Source organism: Triturus cristatus, chromosome 3_1, assembly GCF_964204655.1.
Source record: "Triturus cristatus chromosome 3_1, aTriCri1.1, whole genome shotgun sequence".
In the NCBI taxonomy this organism is placed as follows: domain Eukaryota; kingdom Metazoa; phylum Chordata; class Amphibia; order Caudata; family Salamandridae; genus Triturus; species Triturus cristatus.
The window spans coordinates 1,107,972,244-1,107,980,025 of NC_140583.1; positions in this window are offsets into that span (position 1 = coordinate 1,107,972,244).

Here is a 7,782-nt window from a genome sequence, read left to right on the forward strand (position 1 = left end):
GCCAGTAGGTAATATATATATATATATATATATATATACATACACAAACCGCTCCTTCAATTTCTTTTCTTTCTAAAGGGTTATGACTATCCATGTCATAGATTGATATTTCTTTCCTCTTTAAAGAAACTTGTAATCTGAAAGAGATGGTCAGTTATAGATTCCTCACCTTAGAATTACACCCAGGCGTGAGTTTGTTACACACACTCAGTCAATAAATGGTTCACACACTCAATAAGAAATCCAAGACCAATGTATAAAAATAAAGCAGATTTTTATAAGAATTTAGACATCAAGATCTTTACAATAACTTTAATTGAAGCGGAGAGATGGATTTTAGAAGGATATTGTGAAATAGCTCAAATAAGGTTTTTTGAGACACGCGCCTCGATCGCTTCAATGTTATCCTATATGAGAAAAACACATATAGCAAAAAGGTACTTGCAAGCAGAGTTCAGAGGTGTCCTTTGGGACTTATGGTGCTAAGGGGCCAAGGTCCAAAGTACCACCAGAAAATTCAGTTGGCCAGATGGCTAGCACCAAGGTGAACCAGACGGACAGATGCGGTCCGTGCCTGCAGATGCAGGAGGATGGCTCCTCCACCCCAAGGGAGATGACAGCTCATTGTCGAAATCCTGAACAGTCCACCAAATTTTAGGGAGCCAAAGGACGAGTAAAGGTAAATGTAAATGTCCAGTATTTGTAAAGAGCGAACCATTACCTGAGGGTGTCAAGGCGCTGAGGGCCGCCAGGAAGATTTTTTTTTTTATACCCTATTTTATTAATTTTATGAGGTTGCAATAAAGATAACAGCACCAATTATGGTTACGATTTACGAGACAAGGCAGAGACGAAAACACATCACATCCGCATACAAAAGCTGGCAAGCATGAAGAAGGTATCGACATTCCAACCCCAGTCCTTGGCTGCATATTAAAACCTTTAGTCCTCTATCACCCGACCCATTTGACCCACATTCGACGAAACTTTTTCTGGCACCCTCTGGCCGCATATAGGGGCCGTTCTTGAGCGGCACACCAGTCCACTCCCCTGCGCCATCACGCCATTGTAAGAGTAGTTGACTTCAGCCATTGAGCTGCTATGTGTTTTTTGGCCACCATCAATGCTGTGTTGAGGAAGAGTTTCTCAGCCCTGTGTGAAATAGCTCAAATAAGGTTTTTTGAGACACGCGCCTCGATCGCTTCAATGTTATCCTATGTGAGAAAAACACATATAGCAAAAAGGTACTTGCAAGCAGAGTTCAGAGGTGTCCTTTGGGACTTATGGTGCTAAGGGGCCAAGGTCCAAAGTACCACCAGAAAATTCAGTTGGCCAGATGGCTAGCACCAAGGTGAACCAGACGGACAGATGCGGTCCGTGCCTGCAGATGCAGGAGGATGGCTCCTCCACCCCAAGGGAGATGACAGCTCATTGTCGAAATCCTGAACAGTCCACCAAATTTTAGGGAGCCAAAGGACGAGTAAAGGTAAATGTAAATGTCCAGTATTTGTAAAGAGCGAACCATTACCTGAGGGTGTCAAGGCGCTGAGGGCCGCCAGGAAGATTTTTTTTTTTATACCCAATTTTATTAATTTTATGAGGTTGCAATAAAGATAACAGCACCAATTATGGTTACGATTTACGAGACAAGGCAGAGACAAAAACACATCACATCCGCATACAAAAGCTGGCAAGCATGAAGAAGGTATCGACATTCCAACCCCAGTCCTTGGCTGCATATTAAAACCTTTAGTCCTCTATCACCCGACCCATTTGACCCACATTCGACGAAACTTTTTCTGGCACCCTCTGGCCGCATATAGGGGCCGTTCTTGAGCGGCACACCAGTCCACTCCCCTGCGCCATCACGCCATTGTAAGAGTAGTTGACTTCAGCCATTGAGCTGCTATGTTTTTTTTGGCCACCATCAATGCTGTGTTGAGGAAGAGTTTCTCAGCCCTGGTACCGTCCAACCCGTCGGTGATGCCCAAGAGCACGTTCATTGGACTAAGAGGGACCTTCCAGCCCAGGACGTCAGTGAGCTTCCCTGTTACTGATTCCCAATACCTCGTGATCGCAGAGCAAAGCCATACCATGTGATCTGCTTGTGGGTGAAAGCAACGGGGACAGGAAGCATCGGGCCGGAGCACCGTGCGGTGGAGACGCTGCAGCGTGAGGTAAGCAGCGTGAAGATAGTATATTTGGACTAGCCGAAGCCTTGCTGAGACTGTGATTGTTTTGGGAGCCATCAATGCATCTCTCCAGTCAGCTTCTTCCAGTGCCCCAAGCCAACCCTCCCACTTGTCCCAGAGTTGAGATAACGAGTTTGGGGTGTTATTTGTAAGGGAACGATAGATGCGGGAGATCCTTCCCTTCCCTAGATTACCGGTCATGACCTGGGCTTCAGGTGGGCTGTATTCAGGTAAGGAGGTGCCTTCTGAGAGATGGGAGCGAAGGGCATGGCGCAGCTGCAGGTATGGAAAAAACTGGGAAGAGTGAAGGGAGTATCGGGTCTGCAAATCTTGAAAGAAGCGTAAGTGGATTCCACTCCAGATATCCCACAATAGGGAAATTCCAATGAGATCCCATGGTGGGAATCCTGAGAGATGAGCAACCTCCCGGAGTCTGGTACCGCACCGTAAGGGAGTATACTGTGTCAATTTATCCGACCAGTGTATGTGGCTCAAGGAGGCCCGCTAGGCTAAAAACACTCCGCGTATGACCTCAGGGAGAGTTTGGCATCCCCTGAATGCCAAGAACGAGGCGAATATTTTAAGCTCTGAATTAGTGAGGGAGATGGGGCGGTAATCAGAGCAACAGTTCGAGGGAGGCTGAGACCTAGGGATCACCACAATAGTGGCCAAGGCCGGCTCCGGATGGAATGAGCCGCGGTCTATCGCTTCTCGGTACATGTCCAGGAGAGGTGGGACCAGGGTGTCCCGGTAGGACGCGTAAAACTCCTGGGGGAGCCCGTCTGGTCCGGGTGTCTTACCCTCGGCCATGCGCAATATAGCATCATGAACCTCCTCATGGGTGACCGGAAGGTCAAGCGCCTCTGACTCACTAAGGCGCAGGAGGGGGAACCGTTCGCACCGGAGGAGCTCAGAGAGAGAGAGACTAGGGGTCCAAGCCGAATAGAGAGTGGCGTAATAAGTTGCGAAGCATTGGGGCACTGCCGCCGGGGCACGATGAGCCTCCCCACCCGAGTCGATCATCTCAAGAATGATACGGTTGGCCATAGGGTAAGTGGCCAGACGATGGAGGAGCATTTTTATCTCCCCATCCGTATACTCTGGCCACGGAAGATTTCCATAGCAGCTTGGCAGCCTCCAGGGTGGTCTGCCTAATCTCGTCCCGCAGAAACGCCAGTCTTCTGTCCTGACCCTCGGTTCTGTCCTCCAGGGGCAGAGTCTCGAGCTGAGTGGCCTGGGTCTCCAGAAGTGTGAGCTGGGAATGGTGCGCCGTGCGGGTAAGTTTGAGTTGGCCTTTGGCAAAGCCCTGAATGGTGGCCTTTCTGGCCTCCCATAGGGTGCAAGAGGACACCGAACCTTGATTGTTGGCGAAGTAGAGGCTCAGCTCAGCTCCCACCTGCTCTCTGAATCCCTTGTCCTGGAGGAACCAGGCGTTGAGCCTCCAGATCGAGCGTGAGGATGGAGGAAGAGTGCCTATCTGCAACACCACCGTAGAGTGATCCGATAGGCCTCTGGGGAGGATCATGATAGCCTGAATTGCCCAGCAATCCTGGGCCGTTAAGAAAACATAGTCTAGTCTTGCGTGTGTGTGGTGGGAAGCTGAGGTATGGGTTTAGTGTTGAGTTGCCGGGTGCCAGAGTCTCCAGGCATCCCTGAGACCTAAATTGGTAGCCCAGGTCAATAGGAGGCCAGACTGGGCGATCCTAGTGGTAGAAGGGGACGAAGCGGTGGCGGTTAGGTGTGGACGGTGGCAGCGTCTCCCCGAGCTGTCAGATGCCAGTAAGCGTTGCAGGAAGCGTATGTGGACTCAGTGGAGGGTCAGCGCTACATGATTTCCACTGTTGGGAATTTTAATTTTAATTGCACGAATCTTTATTTTAAAAAATTAGGCCACAGTACAACTTAACATTGGTCATCAGTTCCCCACTCACCCGCATTTGTTGGTAGGGAAGTCTGGGCTCAGTTGATAGCCTGCACGCCTCGGTCCGACTCGGTGATTATCGCCGTTGAGCGGAGGGCGGACAGGCAGACCCAGTCACTTCCGCATTACGGGCAGTTAGCGCTCTAGCTTCTGAGTGTGAGGACTACAAAGGCAGCGAGGAACGACCGGCTCCGGCGGTTAGGTGTGGACGGTGGCAGCGTCTCCCCGAGCTGTCAGATGCCAGTAAGCGTTGCAGGAAGCGTATGTGGACTCAGTGGAGGGTCAGCGCTACATGATTTCCACTGTTGGGAATTTTAATTTTAATTGCACGAATCTTTATTTTAAAAAATTAGGCCACAGTACAACTTAACATTGGTCATCAGTTCCCCACTCACCCGCATTTGTTGGTAGGGAAGTCTGGGCTCAGTTGATAGCCTGCACGCCTCGGTCCGACTCGGTGATTATCGCCGTTGAGCGGAGGGCGGACAGGCAGACCCAGTCACTTCCGCATTACGGGCGGTTAGCGCTCTAGCTTCTGAGTGTGAGGACTACAAAGGCTGCTCGTCACTCTAAGCGCGCAGCGGTTGCGCGCAGGGGTGCGCCTTAGTACGCGCCTAAGACAAGCCAAAGAGAAGCCCGTCTGCGCCCGTCCGCGACTGGACGAGGCTAGGGGCTAGAGGACATGGCCCTTATTGGTGCTCTCCCTGCTGACCATACCAAACCCCGGGTAAGATACTCTCCAGCAGAGTTGTTACATATCCGTAAGCCTTTGCTCCAGGGCTGTATGGGAGGGGAAGGTTTTTCGCCTGAGGGTCCTTTTGCTTGCCGGAAATGTCAATATCAGGCTCTCTCTGACCACTCGCAAAATTTACCGCATGAAATACCCTCTATAACTGCACCCCCACAGGACTCTTGTAAGAGCAGAAATCTTCTGTGCAACATCAGATCTCTGTCTAAACACTACAGCGAAGTATGGGACATGATTGCCTCGGTCCAACCCGAACTCTGTTATCTGACAGAAACATGGTTAAAACCTCACTCTGTCCCAGCTATTACATTAGGGATCCCAGAGGGCTACAAAATAGCCAGGCTAGATCGTCCTGCCAAGACAGGAGGAGGTATTGCCATTGTATATAAGAATAACTTATCAATTACCATCTTAGAGGAAATGAGTACTCCGGACTTAGAAATTCTGGTATTTAAAATCTGCATTTCCACGAAAATCAGCTATAAAGGGGCATTGGTCTATCGCCCTCCTGGCCCCTGTACCAGCTTTAACATCTTGCTGCTGGAGATACTTGCCAGACACATTGATACTGAGAACGAATTTATACTTCTAGGAGATTTCAATGTGCATAGCGATTTGAAAGATAATGTTGAGGCACAATCCTTACTAACTGATATCTCTTTGTTTGGATTAACCCTAATGAATACTGGTCCCACCCATTTAGCAGGACATACTCTGGACCTCATTTTCTCCAATAAACCTAACACCTTGCTATGCGCCCCTCCTACTCAAGTAAATTGGACAGATCACTTTGTCTTGGAATTCTTCACCTTCCACTCAGGTAAAGCTCCCCCTCAGGTGCAAGCCCTTTCTACCAGGCGTAGGCCATGGCACAAGATCACTCCGGAAATATTTCAGGAGCAATTTGCTGCACCCCCCATCTGCTCTGGAGAGAATGTTGACAAGGCATTAGCCAACTGTAATCAGGCCATTCTTAAGGTGGTTAATAGGATTGCCCCCATGAAAACCTACAAACCTCGCTTAGTTCGCAAACAGGAAGTATGGTTTTCGGAGCACTTGAGATCTCCTAAACAACAGGCGAGGAAACTAAAAAAGGTGTGGAGAACGACCCACGATGAAATTGATAAGAATCATTTCTGGCCAGCTCTAACTTAGTATCATAAAGAAATTCGTAACGCCCGGAAATCTCATATACAGGCTCTTCTTTTAGCTGCAGGTAATACTCCCAGGATCCTATATCAAACCTTACACTCATTTGTGAAACCAGCAGCTTGTGAAACTTCTGAACTAGCTTCACAACAACTTTGTGATGAAGTTGCTCAGTTTTTCACAAACAAAATAAATAGGATTCATGACGACATTACTAAATCCAATCTATCTACCATTGGAGATACGTCATTACTCTTGGAAAAGGAAAAAGAGTCAGGATCTACGCCCTTGGAATCTTTTTCTCTTATCTCCCTGATGGATACTGAATGCTATCTTGGTCAGATCAAAAGCGGGAGCCCTTCAGACATTATCCCGGCCAGAATCATCCCGGTAGTAGGAAAGAGTCTGAGGCCACAGATTCAATGTCTCATTAATCTTTCACTGACAGAGGGGCAAGTTACTGGGGAATGGAAAAAACCACTAGTAAGGCCCATCAGAAAAAACTCCATCACCTGGACCGACATATCTAATCTTAGGCCCATCTCTTTACTCCCTTTATTGGGAAAACTTATAGAGAAACACGTTAACAAACAGGTATCACACTACATTGAACAGTCTGGTAGACTAGATAGCTCTCAGTTTGGCTTTAGACCAAAACATAACACTGAATCCGCCTTGCTATCTGTGATTGATGACCTTCACATGTACCGGGATAGAGGGTATTCGGTGATCTTGGTACTGTTGGATTTATCGGCGGCGTTCGATACGATATCCCATAAAATCTTAATCGAACGTCTGACCGCAATTGGGATTGAGAGCACAGCGCTAACCTGGCTAAAGAGTTTTCTATCTGACCGTACCCAAACTGTTAGCATGGGCTCATTTCGGTCGACTGAAACTTACATCACGAAGGGGGTGCCACAGGGCTCTTGTCTAAGCCCGACTCTTTTTAACAACTATGTGGCACTCCTGGCCAGAATATTGAGAGACTTTGGGTTTGTCCCCGTCTCTCACGCTGATGATACTCAGCTCCTATTCCCCTTTAAACATCTTACCGACGAAGTGAGGGTGGCCTTTTCAGATGGCATGAAGGCGGTGGCGAAGTGGATGAAATCTAACTACCTCCAATGTAATGTAAATAAGACCAAAGTCATGCTTTTTGGGGAGGTTAGAACGCTTTGGACCCCGGATTGGTGGCCATGTGAGCTTGGTCAAGTACCTGAACCTAAACTGGTCGTAAAAAACCTAGGGGTACGTCTTGATCGGGAGCTCACTCTCAAACAACATGGCAATTGGGTGGTTGGCCAATGCTTTCATGTCATTGGACTTTTACGTAAAGTTTTTCCACTATTACCTGATTCCACCAGAAAAACCTTGGTACAGGCACTAGTACTGAGTCGCCTGGATTATTGCAACGGACTCCTGCTGTCAGCTAATGAGGGAGTCCTAGCAAAACTCCAGGTGATACAAAACACCGCGGCGAGACTTGTGCTGAATGCCCCCCCCAGAACACCTTCCAAACCCCTCCTTGACAAATTACATTGGCTCCCAGTCCGTAAGAGGATTACTTTTAAGACATGCTGTCTCATCCATAGGACCATACATGGATCTGGACCCTCTTATTGGAAACATAAATGTATTCCGTACAACCCCACTCGGCCTCTTAGGTCTAGTAGCCAACTCCTACTTAAAGTACCTACCACAAAGAAGATTAGACAAGGTGGGAAAGCCTTGTCGGTGGCCGGTCCAACTTTATGGAATAAACTTCCTCT